General features: G+C 45.2%; 1 long non-coding RNA gene across 2 annotated transcripts in view; it reads left to right on the plus strand.

The window, feature by feature from the left end:
- LOC138282822 (uncharacterized) overlaps window positions 1–20,356 on the plus strand; it is a 351,482-nt gene that overhangs the window by 202,407 nt on the left and 128,719 nt on the right. The window contains exon 3 of one of the 2 annotated variants that reach the window (XR_011201005.1): window positions 5,210–5,341. The exons of the other annotated variant lie outside the window; for it this stretch is intronic. This is a non-coding gene — a long non-coding RNA (uncharacterized lncRNA). The remainder of the gene's footprint in view (window positions 1–5,209; window positions 5,342–20,356) is intronic. 2 annotated transcript variants of the gene reach the window in all.

Here is a 20,356-nt window from a genome sequence, read left to right on the forward strand (position 1 = left end):
TGGTGCTAAACCTACCATGCCACATGACTCCTGCCTTAGAAAAGGCAGGAGTCATGCCCACCACCCCAATGACCAGCACAGAGGTCAGGGGTCCCCTGGGCATGGCCATTGCACCCTGTGCCATGTATGAGGGCCCATTTCAAAACAAAATTAAATGCAATCTTACCTGTACTTACCTGGGATAGGGTCCCCCATCCTCCGCAGTCCCTCTGGTGGGGGTGGAGGTGCCCCTGGGGAGGGCACCTGTGGGCTTATTCCATGGTGTTCCACAATGGAAATAGGCCCACAGGTCCCCTAACGCCTGCCCTGACCCATGCTTTAAAAAATGGGGCAAAGCAAGCTTTGCCCCATTTTTTTATCCCTCCTCCCTCCTTTGCACCATTTTTGCATGGGAGTATAAATATGGCGTTAAGGCCATAGAGTCATTTTTTTGCACGGGAACGCCTACCTTGTATCTCATTAAGCCAAGGTAGGTTTCCACTTCCAAAAAATGACTTTAACTCCATAAATTTGGCACTAGACAGTCTAGCACCAAAGTATAAATATGGAGTTAGTTTTGCACTGAATTAGAGTTTTTAAAAAAATGACGCTAATTCAGTGCAAACAGAGTATAAATATGCCCCTTAGCGTAAAAAAATGATGCTAATCTGGTCAGAATCATTTATTTTGACTCAAACCTGCCTAATGGCATTTTTTTTTAAGCTAGCCTACCCTTTGCGCCGGCTTGCACCATTCCATAAATATGGTGCCCAGCTGGTGCTAAAAAATGGTGCAAGCCGGTGCAAAACTTTTTGGGGCAAAACTGCCTTAGTGCAGTTTTGCACCAAAAAGTATAAATAAGGCCCAGAGTGGAGAGTGGAACAAATGCAAAAAGAGGCACAAAGAGAGAGTGGAGAGTGGAAAACAGGCACAAAGAGAACAGTGCCTGCGGCCATAGCAGGTTGGGAAAAGAAGAAAGGGTAAAAGAAAATATAGTGATGAAATGAGAGAACAAAGGTTATTGGGCCAGCAAGCACTCTTGGCAGCACTTTGTTTGGATATAATGTGGAGAGTGGAAAAGGGGCACAGAGAGACACAAAGAGAGAGAATGGAGAACGAGCACAAGGCCGAAGGTAAAAGAGTGAGCGAGAGTGAACAGGACAAGGAAAAGGCATAGGAGTGAAGGGCGAGAGGGTGGAGCAGAGAGTGAGAGAGAAGAAGGGGCGCAAGAATGAGGCGTGGCCGGGTCGGTAAGGGCCTTAGATTGGTGCAGGACCAGTCCAGGTAAGTGGGAGCTGGGCCTAGGCAACTCCGGCAAACACTAATCAGTCATAGGGAGGGTGTGCGGCTTCTTTGTGCAACCCTCATCTTACTGCTTATATTTTTGTCTTTGCACATGAACAACACAATATGTTTAGATTAAAGAAAGGCAAATAGGTGAGTTCTGGTAATAACTTGTTGTTTATACAACATTTGAAGCAGCAGTTGTGCCACCTAGGATAGAAGGGGGCGAAGAGAGAAGTTGACTTTAAAAAAGTGGAGGTCACTTTTTTATATTTTGGGTAGATTTATAGGCGAGAGTCAGATGGCCACATCTTGTTTAGCTCTGTTTCAAAACATGGCTAATTAATGGGATCTCGATACATTATTCCTAGCATGTCTTGCAGTAAGGTTTTCTTTGGGTAAGTGATACCAGCAAACAGCGTGAGGTGTTGTAAGGTATTGCGTGTCAGATCGTGCAGCAACGACTTTGAAAGGCTTTGATGAAGCTTCTTGTTGGTTGGAGATTAATCAAATGCCACGCATTGATTTATATCTGCGGTGACCTTGAAGTATCATCTGATCGCGTGCTCTTTTAGTGCACCTGATATAGTCTTGTAACACCGGAGACGATGTTTTTTTCTTCTTTCTCAGTCTTCCACCAACACTATGATTTCCCTTGAAACTAGGACTTCTCTTCAGGAAGTGTTCAGCCAAGCAGCATTGATAAACTGAGAACAGAACTGGCCTCGTTAGATTTGTCATCGGATGTCTATATGAAAGAAATGTCTGCATTTTACATCTTTTTACGGGCGAGTGCAAAGCGCTCTGTTGCGTGTTGTTATCTCTCTTTGGGGTTCAAACCACGCCCATGTCACGTCAGTGTCTATCATTGGTTCGTGGGCTTGCCTTTTAAAATCTGCTTGCTTTCATTAGTGAAAGGCATGCATACATCATGCCTTTTCCAGTGGTTAGCCCTCCTCGAGCGTAGCGACCAAGTACTGAAAACATACGAGGCTCGCTGTTTTCCGTCCAGTTTCTGGACTACTTTTTCTCTTTTTTCGCAGCGCGATCTCGCTTGGCAGATGTCGAGTGCTTTGCATGACATTGACCCTGTTACATAGTTAATTGCACTTTTGACGGTTACGTAGATAATTGCACTTTTGCCGATACGTTTCACCAGGAGTGAACTGTTATGTCCGTTTGTGTGTCTGCTTTGCACTGATGGTGGCCGTCTGCTCGCTTATGTGAAACTTTTACTTTTCAGTTTATATGGCAAGAAAAGTCCAGTTAGTTATGTGAAACTGTCTTATTTTCATTTTCAATTTATGTGGGAAGAAAAGTCCGGTTAGGTGTTTACAATGCTCATTGCTCGAGCTCATGCAAACCTGAGATCATTTGCATTGCAACTGCTTGTTTATCAGTTGTAGTCTAAATTAACATTTTCGTGAGAAACTTTCATCATTACACTGTAGCAGACTCACCTTCTGTTTGCATTGTGTACTTTTGTTCACATGTACAATGGGACCAAGACCTGCTCCTATATATATGTTTACACTGGAATTTCTGGATCGCCAGCCTAGCTGTAGAGCAAGAGTGCACCTTGCATAGCAAGAAGGGGAAATAGAATTTATGGTGGGAGAGGGGAGGGAATGATCTGAGATAGTGCACAGGTATAGGATGCGATGATATTAACAAAACCCATCCCAGCAGATCTCGAACCATGTCTACGTCCAGCCTGTGCCTGCTGGGAACATACACTTCAAGCAGAATATCCCGAAATGGACGTTCCAGTGTGGTAACCGGCTAAGCGGCCATTATCCTAAAAATGTCAATGGACCTGCAGAGCTGCCTGAAGCTGCCAGCATATTTTGTGCCTGTTACAAAAATACTTTAAATGTTGCTTTCTTGGGCGCATTTTTTGGGGGGATTGCAAAATATGGAAAACCAGACCGCGATGTCTTGGTCGTCTGAGTTGGTGATGAATAGAACGTGGCAGGGAGGCCTGTCATCATAGACGACTGATTGAGGGAGGCCTCATGAATGCTCAGGTGACATTTGTGTGGTCTGATACCTGGACAGGCTTGAACCCGCGGAAGGCTATGAAGCACACAGGGTTTGTATCTTGACTGGTACTGATGAGATAGCGGATTGACTAGATGTTTGTCATGAGCACATGAATGTGGTCACTGAAGCAAGGTTCTCCTATAGTTATTGCAGTGATTGACCACTAGTCCCTTGTAGAGCTTGAAGTGTTCAGTAGTGGATTTTCCATCTTGAGGGATGTCATACTGGAAGTAGGCTTCTTTCCCCTTATTCCAGTGTATTTGTATCAACAAACATGAATACACCATGCCATGCGATTTTTACTGGAGTTGTCATTTCTTCCAGTTCTGCTTGAGTTCTCTACCGTAGCATTTTAATATAGTGTTAGTATTTCAGTTGTTTGCCATTGTATATGAGGATTGTGATTTGAGGTACTTGTGCAGGGTCAGTACACCGAAGGCACATGTGAACAAGGGTTTCAATACTAGTGGCCCTGATTTTGGCCCAGTATTTTCTCCCTGGAGTTAATGATGCTGGGGACCTGGTAATTCCTGCAGGGGTTGAATTAGTAGGGATTGGGACGTCTTTACTAAGGGTACCCTCAGAAATGAGGACGTATTTGAGAAACTTCACATACTATATCCAGTACACCAATAATTCCTCATTCCACCCCCCTCCCCACTCCCACAAGTTGTAACTTCTTTCATCAACTGACCTGGAAAAAATCACGATAGAGCTAGGTGCGATATATTTTGAGATCTGATAATAGCAAAAATAAAAAGCCAAGTTTGAGGTCATATGAGTAGGTTGGTTTCCTAACTGCAATGCCCAGCTTGTATGGGTTTTTGCCAGTTCCCTAGGTTTACAGCTGGAGGCATACCCTTAAAGAAAGCTCTATGAAATAGAAATGACATGCTATGCTAGTTCAAGAATGTCACCTGGAATGGGGTATTTATGGTTGGAGGTGAAGTGCTGAGGCGAAATGTGTTACATTTAAATATCAGGTATTCTTTCAGGGACTCTTTAATGATGTTGGCCACTGCTGACTTTATGCTTTACCCAGTTATAGGATAGAATCTTACAACTTTCTGTAAGGAGATCTGTGATATTGAGCTTAAATGCATTGTTAAACCACGTCTCAGGGAAGGCCTTGAGAAATGGAAAGTCTAACATATGTGGGCTATATTTGTGAATACAGCTCATCTACTAACAGAGTACCCATAGGAGATATTTGGTGTGATGTGATGTCAGTGCTTTCCTGGTATATCATTAGGACACAGGAAATAGCCCAGGTTCATGCTGGCAAAGTACATTGCAGTTTCATTGATGGTGTTTTTGATTTGCCATCGAGTATCAGCTAGGGCAGGGTAGATGCTCTATTAGTTGTGGTTATGTTGTTATTAGGGTGTCTGTGTATCAGATGTCTGTTTTGATTTCAACAGCCTGAGCATTAACTAGGACACGTGTAGCACTTTATCCAGTGATGCTGGCGTGGAGAGGAGGCCAGTTGTATTTGGTCTTTCATTTTTCAGACAGAAATAGGAGAGGAAATCTGCACATCCTTTGTATCCCAGAAGGTGCAGAGGGCTCATGCATCACTTTTTTCGAATATTAAATTGGATACCAAATCAAGCAGGCATAACCTTTACCCACAAATTTGAATTGGACAAAGCCCATCGAGTCCTATTGCAGCCACAAGACTCATCAACCGTGTTGTTTCCCAGACTGGTCATCTGCAAACTTCTTCGCTACCAATGTGTTGGTAAGCTAATGGGCTACATGTGTAAACATAGATTCATCTCATGGGAAGGCAAGAGGGTCAGCATCTCACAAGATTACTCTAAAGATAGAGTGCAGACCTGTAATAACTTTCTGTCCCACCGACCAAAACTACATGACATGAACATCCCCTTTTCCTTTGCAGGTCCGGCTCGCTTCAGAATCGTTTGCAAGGGAAAGGCACAGTTCTTCCTCGACTGCAAAGACTCGGCTAGTTTCCTAGAACATCTTCAAGAATAACTCTAAACTTGCTAGAGCTTAATGAATGCAGTTGGAGGTGAAACAAGTTGTTTTCTTCATTCATTTACGAAGCTTATTACCTGTTCCTTGATTGTAACAGTTACATCTTTCGATGTCAATGCAGTGATGTCATTGAATATTTGACTTTAGCTTCGGGCAGGTAGAGCTCCACTGGTTTTATTGACACTAAAATATTACTTCAATTAGGCAGTAGTTTTCTTTCCAAACCGGCTGATGCTTACAAATTATCTGATAGTTACTTATCAACTACCATTGCTGTATATGTGTGTTTTAACTCACATGATTACCTAATTGACATCTACCTTTTCTTGTTCCTCATGCTGGTGATTCATACCCTGGTTAACCTTTGTTTTCAATGACCTAAATTTGCTTTAATAATGGGGGAGGAATTAAAGGGATTTGTCAATAGAATTAACCAGCCTGTAAGAAGGAGAAAAAAAATGCTGATTCCCTGTAATAAATTACAGAGGATATTTCGTTTTTAGAAGAAACTAAAATTACAGGGATGTGGAATTCCTATCGCCCCACGCCCAGGACATCTTGTTTGGGGTCAAGGGCAACAAGTTTTTATGTTTACTTTGTCTTTGGGACAAGTAGGCCCAACCCCCTGCAGCACAAACCCTTTGGGCTGCCCATTTACAGAGAGTTGAACTCTCTGCAGTTGAGGTAATGTGTTTCCAAAAGATAATGCTGTTCAAACTTGTATTTATGGTTCATTATTTGAAAGCCTTCATTATTAGGGTGCGTGCTGTAAATAAATGTTTTAAGGTCACACTTCACTACTGACTTTGGTTCCAGTACAAAAAAACAAAAAACGTGTACACACATGTTTGAAAAGTTTAGGCTAAGAGCCTAAGTATAATGCTCCCAGAATGCTCTCTGATTATATGCAAATGAAGTGTCATTTAGTAAAATGTGTTGATGCATGCTAGTATTTCCCAAAAATATTTCTAATGGAAAATCAGTGTAACCATTTTCAACACGATTATGGGAAGCATGAAAATAAACAAACACTGACAAAGCCAACTGATCTGACATATTTTTATAAGTCTTTTAGTTTCATCAATGCGTGTCTTGTTTTGACATGGCTTTTGTAAGACTTTATTGTTGTGGGAGCTACCAGGCCCTCAACATTGTAACAAACATTGGCAAAACCCCCCCAAAAAGTTTTTGAACTCTTAAAGCACACGTTGCCACCAGCGGCATAACAAAGGCCCCGCAGCCGCCCTCCAGGGGGCCCCGTCAGCACAGCACCTGCCCTGAGTGAGTCTGGAGAGGGGGCTCCTCCATGTTCTTTGCAAAGGGGCACCCTCCACTTTTGTTACGTCACTGATTGCCACTGTAGTTCCTGACACTGAACAAAACTACTTTGTGTGGCAATATGCTCCTTGTGGAAGAGCAGAATGCGATCACTCACAGTAAAGTCAGCCGAAAGAGAGAGAAATAGAAGTTTAATAAAAACAAAATGTCTTTGTTAACACCAGACCTAATTAGGGACCAAGACCCACATGTAGGTAGCTTTTTGCATGTCGCAAACAGCGACTTTCGCTGTTTGCGACGTGCAAAAAGCACATTGCGATGCACAAACCCAGTTTTGCGATTCAGTAACCTGGTTACCGAATCACAAAACGGGTTTGCGACTCGCAATTAGTAAGGGGTGTTCCCTTCCTAATTGCAACTCGCAGTGCAATGTAGGATTGTTTTGTGACCGCGAACGCGGGCGCAAACCAATCGCAGTTTGCACCCATTTCAAATGGGTGCTAACACTTTCGCAAAAGGGAAGGGATCCCCATGGGACCCCTTTCCCATTGTGAATGTCACTGTAAACATTTTTTCAGAGCAAGCAGTGGTCCTGCGGACCACTGCCTGCTCTGAAAAAATGAAACGAAAACGTTTCATTTTTCGTTTTTTTTATGCATCTCGTTTTCCTTTAAGGAAAACGGGCTGCATTACAAAAAAAAAACCAAAAAACTGCTTTATTGAAAAGCAGTCACAGACATGGTGGTCTGCTGTCTCCAGCAGGCCACCATTCGTGAGGGGGTCGCAAATTGCGACCCACCTCATGATTATTCATGATGTGGGCATTTGCGAAGCCCTTGCGAATCACAGATGGTGTCAAGGACACCATCCTACATTCGGATTTGCGACTCGCAATTTGCAGGTCACAAATCTGAACCTACCTACTTGTGGCCCCAAATTCTTAAAGAAAGTCACAAAAGTGCACCCATGGTATATGTCGTACCCCTATAAAATATTTGTGAACTGTATTTTAGCGTGGGTAAATACGATGTGTAGATTTGCTCATGTGAAAATCTATTGAGCATTTGCAAGTTCATTTTCCCTCCAGCCACTTTCTTCCCAACCCTGGAAGAAGTTCTAATTCCGCCATTGTCAGGAGTAAATGTCCAACCTTTCTTATTATGGGAAAATATTAGAGAGAAGCTGGTAAAAATCTTTAAAACATGCAGGTTAGTAGGTTTGCAGACTCAAAGGCATTCCAGCCCTGGAACTATTGCTTACTGCTTCCTCCAGCCCCAGTATGCAGATCTGCAGAAAGGTGGCAAAATAAGGAAATTGCTACAGTAGGGATTGAAACTCCAAGTATTCAAGCCCTACTATGGTAGTAGCCCAGGCATAATCAGAGAGGCTATTAATTGCTGCCATAATTTGTCGCCACACTACATGGCACCAAAGGGACAAGTAGATCTTTTTACAGGACAAGTAGATTTGAGAAGCAACCTGTCCCCTGGACAAGTAGATATTTTAATAAATTCCACACCCCTGCAGATGAAGAAATACTTTTGATGGTCGTTGGGTAGTGGAGGAACTCTGCTCTTCCTCTAATAACAAAAAGAACGGAGGTCTAAGATCTGGTCAAATGCCTGATAAAAACACCACTGCCAACCTAACCCTGACCAAATGTTTCCTCCCCCATAGGGCGTTCTTAACCCCAAACAGGCTGCACGTTTTGGGCCTATTAAAGGCTAATAACTGTTGCAGCTATAAGTCAGGTGTTGGCGACCTCATGCATGTATGCTTTTGATTGTCCTTTACTGTACCCATTGTGGGATACGATATTCTCTCACATATGAAATATATTTTATTTCTGACCCACCAAGAACTTCACCTCTACAGTCATGTGTGCCCTCATTTGGAAATTAGCTATCTGGTATGAATAAGCGTGGTTTACCGTTAGTGGATATGATGTTCATGCTTGCACACAAAATAATTTCAAATAATTGGAAGGATCGTGGAAATGTCTCGTGTCATACTTGGTGGGAATATTATAGGCGCTAAGCTCGTTCTAGCACAACAATATCATTGGATTTTTGCGAGCTGTCTTTTTGGGAAGAAGTTTGATGAATACTTTGAGAACAGTCAGGAGACCGTGAATACATACTATACTACTCCCATATCTGGCGTTGTACTTTTCACCTCAATGATCATCAAATAAATATTGTTCTTCTTAATTCTTCTATGGATTGTTGGCTCTTCAACATGTTCACATGCCTCCAAGTCTGGACTGCAAGGTGGTGCATCTTCACCTTCTCTCTCCATTCTATTTTAGTTTTTCACTTTCTTATTCCCTAATTTTCATTATCTGTCCTTATCTTCAGTTTCCTCTGGTAAGCATGCTCCACAGTGAGATATACACCTGGCATTGATATTCCCTTTTCTGTGTTATAACTTCCGCAGACCATCCATATTTCCACACAATCAAAAGAGTTTGTGTTGTTTTTATAGTTTATGCCTCTTTATTTTAAGGTAAAAGCTTTCAATAAAACTTTCTGAGGTAATTAATTTGTTAGCTCTAACTTGAACTGTTTCAAGGAGTCACAACTATCATAGGAAGTTGTCAATAATTAACATGATTGGCACGGATCATAATATTCCTTTCTGTGCTGATGTGAGAAGCAGAGATGTGCCATCAGTGGTTAAACAGTGAATGTTCCCTGTGAATAGTGTTTTTGTGAGCCAACCAGGAAGCTGGTGCTCATAATTCATTTTGTGGGCCAGGGCCCTACTCACAGTGACTGAGATTATTTTTTGAAAATGCTTGGTTGTCATTTGTTTCCAATGTTTCAGAGTTTACAAATCCCAATCTGGTAAACCAGTTGACCGGTTAAGTAGGCTGGCCATGTAGGAGAAGTAGCAAATAGTTTGTGGGAATTAACAGATAGCAATTGTGCATATAAGAGACTATATAGGCATAGAGATGTAAACCGATGGATCACACCCATTCACTTTCACGCTCCCTACAGTATTTTAGAGTTGCTGTGCAGAGTAAGCACCTTGGGTGTAGTGATTGATTTTGGCCCTAATCGTTTTCAAAGGTTTTCCATGAATGCATATGTGGAATAGACAGAAGGACTTGAAGGTCAGTCTGTGCATTCAAGGAGAGGTAGTAGAGTATTTTCATGATGCAGCTAATACAGGCATTAGATTATTTATGGCACCGTGCCACCTGAAGCACCTCAACTGCATGCATTTGAGAGAGTAGGTCCAAATAGATAGTTTAGCATAGTCAGATGTACCTCCCCCGGTACCCAAGAGCACAGAACTGTGCTTTGGTGCTCCCGCGTACAAGGGGAGGTCGGCTTGCGCCTTTCCCGTTTGAACATTGCTGAAAATGAACAGTCTCAGCTGAGAAGAGTTTTACAGCGCTAGTCATTGAGCGCTTTCCATTACATAATTTATACCACTTACAAATGAGTCGATGCAAATGAGTCAATCCCACCTACTAAAACGCGTCCACTGCCACTACCACTTTACGCAATGGGTGGCAAAGAAAATTGCTTTCCCCACTTTCATCTGCGCCGCCAATAGCTAAGATTACTTCACCCGTTTATTGCCATACTACCTATTCCAGACGGCAACTCTTTCCACTTATAAAACAGCCATCGCCAGCCTCTGCCATCACCAGCTGCTCTCTGGTATAATTTATTAGAATCTGCAGAAATATAGTTCACTTCAAAACACAGTTTTCCAGAATTGGCAACAGTACAGCTCCAGTTCTGTTGACTGCTACTTGTATGTATGTGTGTGTGTGAATGTATATTCCCTAAAAAACAAAGGTTGAAGTGACATTGTAGATAGGTGTTGAAATTAGGTAAGAACTAACACTTAAAGCCTAAAAACCCTGAAATCCACTAGTTAAAGTTTACTTACCTTATCACTAATCGGCTGATAATGTATGGTGTATTTGCCAAGCCACCCAGATTTGGCGGATGTGCCCTCTATTTATTCATCTACCTAACCAACAACATCTCTACATAAACTGTAATGGGGACACCCCCTTTATACACCTTTAACAGCCTCCCCCCAAAAAATTGTACTCTAGTCACCCTAACGCTCTTTTATAGACTGCACAAGAGCCACCATTTTAAGTTAAGAGATGGACAAGTCTGCATTTCTCAGTGAGAAGACACCTTCTGTGAGGCCCTATGGACAGTCCTCGGTAGTTTGCTAAAATAGACTGCACTCTCTCCAGAGATGAGCACACAACCTTACAGCCATGTTTACAACCCCATTGTGAGTCAATCCAATTCTAACTGGCTTACCCCTACATTGTCCATTTTCTAAGTGCCTGCAGTGCCCTTAAAATCTTCAGCAATATACCAGAAATAAACATTCACACCTTAAAAACCTCCTTGTTACATAGAATTTGTCTGTAGCACTGTATTACAACTATTTAACATGGGCTTGTGCTCAGACACCCAATGGTGGATAGTTGATTGTCAACTGACGTTTTGGCTTTTCACACAGACTATTTTGCAAAAGCCTTTGGCTTTCAGCCACAACCATATCAGGTGCTCTCAGCCTTTACCTTATTTAGCATGGAGTATTACTTGTACCCCATACTTCACTGGTATGTAAATAGTACACCGTATGACTTTCAACATGCACAACCAAATTCGCCACCAGGACTTTCACAATTTCTATTCTATGCACACACACACGCTTACACACAATAACTGTATACTGTATATGACTATGATGCCATCAGTGATGTCATCAATTATGTCATTAGAGATGTCATCAGTGATGTAATTGAACATGTCATGAGTGTTGTAATATGTGAAGTCATAAGCAGTGCATGGCAGGGTCGCACGTTAAAGTTAGTTTACTTAACTATAACTGTAGAATTTCAGTGGGTGTTTGTTTTTTAAGCATTAGCTCGTCGTGTCATTTCAGCACCTAACTATAACATCATTTTAACCTTTGAGGTTTGGTGTCTGAATTAATGTTTTTCCTACCATATTAAAACATGAGCATATTCCCAACCCCTTCAGGCAGCCTGCAGCTAGTGCCTCCGCTGCACACCGCCTCCGGCCAGGCCCTGCACTCAATCCCACTGTGGTCATCCAACGTCTACTGTGCACAGCCTGGCCACTGGCCAGCCCTTGCGCCCAACTGCCTTAAGTGGCCAACTTAGGTTTTGTGTGCCAGGCCCTGCATCTAATACTCCCTGATTGGCTCACAACCCTCCACAGGTAACCAAGCACAACCCCAGTCTTATGCGGGCACCCAACTCCCGACTGCATATAGCTGCCAGCCCACCCCTCCACAGCCGCCTGTTCCACTCTGTGCGCAGACTTTGACCGTGGGACCTTGCCATTGTACAGGGTTTGTGTATAACCCTACTGCAGGTGCCCACCTCCTCTTACTGCACACAGCCTTCAGCCATAAACATCTTCGTATTTGCAGTGTGTAGTTGGCACACGTGCCCAACCCTACAGCGAGTGGCCAACACCCCGATGCACAAGCCTTTGTCCATGTGCAGAGGAGGTTGGCCGCATGCGCTGAAGCCGACACCCACTTGACCATCCCACCACCTGCTGCTCATGGCCTTCAGCAGTGTGCAGAGGTGGTTGGCTCTACATCCACCCTGATGCTTGACTGTGTACAACCTTCAGCACTGTTCAGCTGTTTGTCCTGCGCCCAACCCACTGCAGGCAGCCAACTCCTACAGCGCACAGTCCCAGCCTGCATAATTGCGGTTGGCTGCAGGGTCTGCAGTACGACCAGGCCCTAGTTTATTTTTTTAAATAGTTTTATGGTACTGCTAAACCTGAGTACCACGGTTCCAGCACCTCAAACTGTTTAACTTAAGGAATGGTCGATCCCACCGTCCTCCTCTCAAAACACATAGCTCTGTGGATTACAGTATGCCCACTGTATCTTCTTATCGGCTCATTCCAAAAATGTTTCAGGACTCTGGTTCAGATTCGCCAAGTCCTGTAATGGCAGCCACAATATCTTCAGTGTTGTAGCCAGTCAAATCATTTAATACGAGTACCGAAATGACCGACTGGAGAAAAAACTCCCTCTGCCTATCAGAAGACCCAATTTTTGGGTATCACGGGGCTGCCATGGGAGTCCCATGGGACCAACCTTCTAGATATACCTAACGTTTTCAGAGTGTTAACCCCTTTATTCCAAAACCTAAGCCACTTCTTTAAAAACTAATTTCTTGAAAATGACTGAAAGGATTTACACAGAATCACAAAAACATGCTTTCTGAGTAAAGTTCTAACTTTCTGCCAAATTTGGTGTACTTCTGTGCAAGCATTTTTCTGCATTTGAATAATGTTTCCCATGTGAATTAACATGGACAATCACATTTTTGCCCCTCACATTTTTTTTCTTGGCTCCAATCGTGCAGATCTGTCAAATGGCGCCAAGTTTTCAGCAAAACAAAAAAATGCTCTTCCTGTGCAAACTCCGATCTTACTATATACAGTGGTGGGGCACCAGAGAGTCCAGCAGCAAGATGGCTGCACCTCTCTGAGGCTCTGCTGGGCGAGAACATAATCTGGTAATAATCCTATCGGAAAGGGGAGTAGCCTGCCTGCACCCAGGGGAAGGGAAGGGGGGAGATATTGGCTGATGCATGAACCGGGAGAACCAGTTGCCGGGTGTGTGGGGACTGATGACCTGCTGCTGAGGCATGTGAGGCCCCTGCTGGGAATTGCAGCTGCTCAAGGAGACCCTCTCGCCCAGGAGGTGGTGGTTCCATTGCAGGATTCCCTTGTCAGCAGCTGAGGATGACCACTTGGTCTGGGCGCGGCATACAGACATTTTGCCTGCAACTGGCCCACCACTGGCATTGAAGGAGAGCTGAGGAAGACTCCGCCGCATTCCAGAGGCATCTGTGCGACCCCCCCCCCAGGATTCGTCAACCCCACTGGAGAAGACTTCCCTGTGTGCCTGATGAGTCTTTCCAGACAGGCCTAAGGATCTGAGCGGTGTCTGGAGAGGCGAGATTGACATGGGATAGGCCTAAGAGAGGCCCTCTTCTTGATAAGCCCGCTGACATAAGGATCTACCTCTTTTAAGAATCAGTTTTTTCTGACCCGGTCTAGATGCAAAGATGCCCATGCCTGTGACATGAGGCCACCCTGCTGATCTGTGGAGGACACTGCTTCTGGGAGTCTGCTGATGCCCCTTGCACCCCCTCCTGATAGGGGCCAAGTTGTGGTGAGACTACCCCTTCTACCCTGTATCGTGGGTGAGGACTAGAGAGACTACGGCCCAGCTGGGCAAACCCCACTCTTTCCCCCCTCCATGAACACAGCCATAGGCAAGCAGTACCAGAACCAATCAAAGCTTAACTTTGAAAATAAAATCCTACCAGGGCCATGCACAGCGATGAGGACATTCAGTAGGCAGAGAGACCCCAGATATCTTCCAGCCAAAGATATAAAAAAAACTTTTCACAAACATGAAATGCTGCCTTTGTGCTATAGACTTCAAAATCGACTCCCTCACGGCCAGGCTGGACATCATGAAAGACAGGATTGATAAACACGAGGGCTGTAAAGGCCAGCTGGAAAAACGTTTGTCAGTTAATGAAGACGACTGAGTTCTCCCACAATGAACAGTTACTGCAGAAGGAGACTGTGCTAGCAATCATTAAGGCTAAGAATGAAGATTTGGGGGCCTGCTTAAGGTGCAATAACATCAGGATTTCTGGCCTTCCTGAACCCACAGCTAAGGATAGAATCGGAGGCTACGTCGAAACAATGCTCTGCTCTCACTTCCCTTTTCTCTGTGGAGCACGCCCATCACACGGTGGCCCCCTCCGGAGGGGGGTGGGGAACGGTGTGGGGGGGGTTGGGGGCACCCACCCACTTGTTCGTTGTTCGCTTACTGTATTTTGAGGACCGAGACACCATCTTCAGTCTAGCTCGAGAACGGTGTGACTTACAGTACTCGGGCAATCGCCTGTCGATCTATTCAGACTTCACCAATGCGGTCCAGGCTGAGAGATCTGAATTCCTCCCTGCCAAGCGAATGCTCATGAAAGCAGGACTCAAACATGCTCTCATATATCCTGCCAGTCTATGAATTATACTGAATGGCAAAGCCTACATCTTCACAGCTCCCAAACAGGCCATTAACTTCTGTTGATGACATGTCTGGGCCTTCTCTGTTGAGAGCACCATTGGGAGAGGCGGAGCTAGCGTCCCCCTTTGTGACAATACCTCGCTCTATCAAATACCATGGATGATGTTTGTTGATGCTGCCCTTCCCCTCTCTTCTGGGTTTTCTGCCCCTCCCCCACCGGTAGACAAGATTTGGCGATCTCCATCCTCCCTGAAGACAACTATTAGCTATTTAAATTAACTTTCCAGGACCCTCTTCCTGTCTTCAGGGTCGCTTTCTCTACCCTTTCCATTACAAAACTCTTGGCCACCCATCTAACCTTGGATGGGCATTTCCACATCTGTAATGGTTCTGTTGGGATAATTCTGTTGCTCTGGTTTGGAGGCTGGGATTGCTTTCCTCAACAGGCTGGACTGTCTTCTGGAATATCAGGGGACTGAGTGATCTGCACAAGGGTAGACAAGTATTTGCATACCTGCATCTGCACAACATTGATATCACCTGGTGCCTGCTTCCCTGTCCAGACTAAAAGTGGGGTTGACCACTGAAACGCACACTACACCATACTGCACCTCCCCTAAAGGGGTGGCAGTGAATATACATAGGCAGTTCTGTGGCATACGGTGAACGTGATCTGTGATAGGGAAGGGTCAGTATGTTATTGTCAAATAGATAGTACAAGGGACTCCTGTTACCATTGCGTTGGTCTGCTGCCCTAACACGGTCCTAACACAGATATTCCCAAATTCTTCTTACACATATAAAATAAAATACTCAGCCTGGGCTCAGGGTGATCCTTTGGGGCAGAGACTTTAATGTTGCATTAGATGTGACACTTGATGGGTCTGGCGATGGCAGGTGTCCTCACCTACATGCGGCACACCAACTTCATATCCTTATAGCAGACCATGATCTTATAGATAATTGGCGCTCTAGACAAGTGAGGTCTAGAATTGTCTAAAATTGATTACTGGCTAGTGTCCCTGGACGTAGGAGCGGCCACAGTTGAGGTCCTCCATTTACCCAGACACTCTCAGACCACGCTCTAGTGCTTATGTAGCTCCAACCACCTAACCGCACCCATAATGCATTTTCTTGGAGATTCCCCACAAACGTATTGTGATATGCTGTCTTCAGGGAGGAAATTAAGCAGGAAATCCTAGACTACTTTGCATTAACTCACAGTCTTTGTCCTCAGTGGGCACACTGTGGGAGGTCTTCAAGGCTGTTACTAGGGGCTCTTGCTTTTTTAAACAATCAGGTATTCTTAGAATCCTAAGCAGAGACCTTCCTACCTATGAGAGCAATAACAGAGCCCTTGAAACTGCTTACTATGCCTCCGGAGATCAATGGCATTTAGCTGAAATCAGAAATAAAATGACACAGAATGAAGGGGCTTCAGAGCATGAAACCTGCTTTCTAGGCAAAGATGCCACTGCAAGGCGGTGGAGAGGGTTGAGCGGGGGGAGGGGTAACAGAGCGGGGAAAACATTGGCCCAACTTGTACATAAGTCCTGGACCAGTTCCTATATTGTTCAGCTGATCGACAATTCTTTGCACACAAAAGTGTTGGGGAAGACACAGAGTGCACTTTTCTCTCCTTTTACACAGACCTGTATAGATTTAGTATGAACCCGACACCTGAACAGATTGCCTAGTACCTAGACACTATACAGTTCCTTTGGCTTGACGACGCCCACAGGCGGTACCTCGACGTCCCCTTCTTTACCGAAGACAAAGAGCAGACAATCCATAGTATGCTCCATGATAAAGCACCTGGTGCTGATGGTCTAACCCCCTCTTCTACAAGGAGTGCTCCTTACAATGGCCCTATATCTCCTGAACATCTATGAAGAGGCGAGGCAAAGAGGATGCCTACCCCTCTCCCTTTGTTAAGCATTAATAATTATTATCCTAAAGCCTGATGGAACACCTACCAACGGTGACTCATACAGGCCCTTGCCCTTGATCAGTGTGGACTACAGAATCTTACCCAAACTGATAGCCACTATACTCCTCTCTCTCCTTCCCGACATCGTCGGACGGACCAGTCAGGGTTCATTCCCGGACGCTGCACCGCCCACAACCTCCATACCATTTCTGCTTTGCTGTACTCCCTTGACCCCCTAATGTGGGCTGCAGTAATAATTTGGGGGGAGACTAAGGCATTTGGTTCACTTGAATGTAAATATATGTTCACACTCCTGAGCCGCATAGGCTTCATGTCCCAATTTCTCTCTAAAATTAGACTACTGTATATTCAACCCATAGCCAGACTCCACATTAATGGAAGCGTGGCGTTGCCCTCTCCCAAAGAGAGAGGGACCATTGCCATGGAACTCCTTGCGCCCAGATTCTGCCAACGCAACTCTGACAAGGGACTAAATGACATAACCTGAAGGCTAATTGTTTCTGTGATGTCACGTTCTATATCCAGAACCTTAACAAAAACACTGCCCCATTCTCCTCGAATTCACAAGATTCTGAGGCATGGCAGGCATAGAAGTCGACTTAGCCAAATCAGTAATTTTCCCACTCATTGCAGCCACCACAGCATTTGAGCTGGAATCCTGTTGTGGGTGGGTGGGATACATGGGAAAGTATCTTGGTATATGGATTGGGAGAGATGTGGATGACATTGTCTATAATAGCTACAGCAGGACACTCCGGTGGCTAGAGGTCAGAATACTTGCATTGACCAAATTGACACTCTCTATAGCAGGACGGATCGCCTTCACAAAAATAATTGTCCTAACCAAATTCCTCCACCTATTCATAAATGTGTCGAGCCCCTTTACCCCAGATACTTCTACTGTCTGTGATCCAATCTCATTAGCCTATTCTGGGCGTCTAGCTATGCCGGCTCTCCGGGAAAGTGCTCACGTTCCCCTATGACTAGGGAAGGCTCTGGGCTCCTGACATGGAATTTTACTATTGTTATGCCCAAGCACAATTTGCATACTATTGCCACCACCCCACACCATACCAATCACATGTTGCTATTGAAACAGATAACACCAAGCCATGCCCTCTCAGCACTTTCATATTCTACCCCACGCAATGGCCTACACGCACGGTTGATACCACAGGGTGGACTGTATGAGTCTGAGACTGCTTTGCAAAGGCCTGTGGGGCTCCCCTCTGTAGCCCCCCGGGATCCCTACTTCACAAAACCCGACATTGCCCCCTACCATGGACTATGTCTCCAACTAAAACGCCTTCAATTGACCACGTTTGGAGACTTGTATCCAGATGGCCACTTCATCCCACCGCAGGCATTTACTGAATGTCTGCACTGTACACTTCTCGACTTGTTCCTATGCTGTAAACTTAAGGCCACTTGCTACATACTACATACCTCCTTGCCACAGGCCCCCTCCCCATTAGTTGCATTGGAGCAGCTACTCCAGCCTCAATCTGTATACTACCATGCAGGCAGAAGCCCTGGTGTGAACCCCACGGGCTCAACTGGAGTGGCAGAAAGAGCTCATATCCCTCACCTTACAGAGAAACAGTGGAAATATTGTTGCTCCTAGAGAGCATCTCTCTCGCCTAGTTATAGATTGCGACTAATTTACATCAAATTCCTACATAGACTGTAGGCCACTACGGTGCCGCTACACAGAATGGATCTTAGAGGGGGCACTAGCTTTGCGGAGGTGGGATTTCTGCACCTTGCCTAGGAATGTGCACGAATAGCTGCCTATGGGTCTGACGGAATGGATGCACTCCACAGTAGCACGTCCTCCAGGTCCCTGGGATGCCCATCCTTGCACTGCTGGGCTGGGTTCACAATGTACCCATCATCTCTCGGTGGCTCCCGGCAATGCTGCCGCTCCTCGCCAAGCACAGGGGGCTGTACATTGGGAAAGAACTCTCGACCCCTCAGATGAGGGACTGGTTGAAAGAGGTAGCGTACTGCCACTGATACCGGTATCTCATACTTCATGCATCCCGACCTGCAGACATCTGGGCGCCCGCGTCCCCTCTCCGAGTGACCAAACCAACGAGAATAGACATGGTTTGTCCGGAAGCCTGGCTAAACCCAACCGTCACAAAGGTCGGGAATTGAGACCCTCCCCCTTCCACCAGCGATGAATCTCACATTGCACTACTATTGTGAAATGCCTCCCCCACCCCCTTTTTGGGGGCTGCACTCGGTCCCCAACTAAACTAGCAAACGCTGGCTCATGCACCTTGCACCCGACTGTTGACTCTTGCCCGTTGCCGATACCAAGTCACTATTAAATGTCACTGGGGATAGAGCTCGCCTATTGCCAAGTGCAAAGTGTGTCAGTGATGTCATGTATTGTGGATGTAGAAAAATGGAACCCAAGGTCCCAAACTCATCTTCCACACGGGGGTAGGCAAAAGGTGCTTTGCCGTGTGTGTAGAGCGGAGTGGGGTATGATGCTTCCGAAGCCTCTCTAAGCAATGCTAGAACGGGAAAGTAAATCTTCACGTCTACAGTCCAGTACGGCAACTCTGTATGTTAAGGAATTCGCTGCAGAGTCCAGCTTTTAAGCTGACGTCACTAGTTGGAACTCTGCGGGGTCTGTGTAGCCCCTTTCCTCTCCACAAGAATATGCGAGCATGGAGGTTTAAACGCTTGCGTCTGTTTTTAGCGCTTTGAGCGATTCCGTTTGTAAAACGTGGAGTTAAATTAATTTGCAGTTCTTGCATGCTGGTCAAACAGGATGTCATTGTTTGCGAGCTCAGTGAATCAGCAAACACCCTGGCTCTCGCAGTGGCAGCGTCAATACGATAGCAGGCCTCCCTAACCGCTGAAAGGAATACACCCTGCTAAAGCACACAGACGCCACACCTGGTGTCAGGGGGGCAAGCGTTAGGTGCCTGCGTGTGGTGGAAAGCGCTGGGTGGGGCCGGCACCAAGTGAGTGGGGGTGCCTGTCACGGGCGAATTTGCCTACGCCACATCCGGATCTGACTCTGCAGTGGGTGAAAATAATCAGAGTCGAAGAGAAACCGACCACTTTCTTTTTTTTTTCCTTCCATTCGGAAGTGCAACCGGGTTTTGACCTGAAATTGACTCCCTTGGCAGAGCCCATGGGTGACTGACTAGGGAAATTCCTTGTTGGTCAGCGTGTTACTGTTCATATCGTGGAATTTGTATCTGAGTTTTGTCGGTGCCTCAGCTCTCTGGAATCTGTTGCTGCTGTGGTGCTGGAGGAGCAGTGTTAGTAAAGTTTCAGGAATGTATCCACGGGGTTATTCTTTCCCTCCTCCAGAATTTGAAAGCACCAAGGCCCAGATATACAAAGGCTCACATTGCTCACTAAGGGCCATATGTACAAACACATTTTCCCATAGACATAGAATGGGTAAAACCCTTTGATACATCTGACCCTAATTCTTTTCTGAATTGTTAAACGGGTTTAAAAAACCATACAAATCCGGTATCTGGAAGGGGTGTGTTTAGGGCATCCCATCCAAATACTGATTCCTTAGGGAATGTTTTAATGTTTTGCGACTGAAATGTAGTTGTAAAACATGAACATTTTCCTGACTCCTGGTAATCCTTTCGCAAATGGGAAGGGTGTGAATATAGAAAAAAAAATGTTTTAGTATTAGGCAGTGGTCCCATGTTTTGCAACTGAAATCTGGTTAAAAAACATTAATAT

The sequence above is a fragment of the Pleurodeles waltl genome, chromosome 2_2 (genome assembly GCF_031143425.1).
Source record: "Pleurodeles waltl isolate 20211129_DDA chromosome 2_2, aPleWal1.hap1.20221129, whole genome shotgun sequence".
In the NCBI taxonomy this organism is placed as follows: Eukaryota; Metazoa; Chordata; class Amphibia; order Caudata; family Salamandridae; genus Pleurodeles; species Pleurodeles waltl.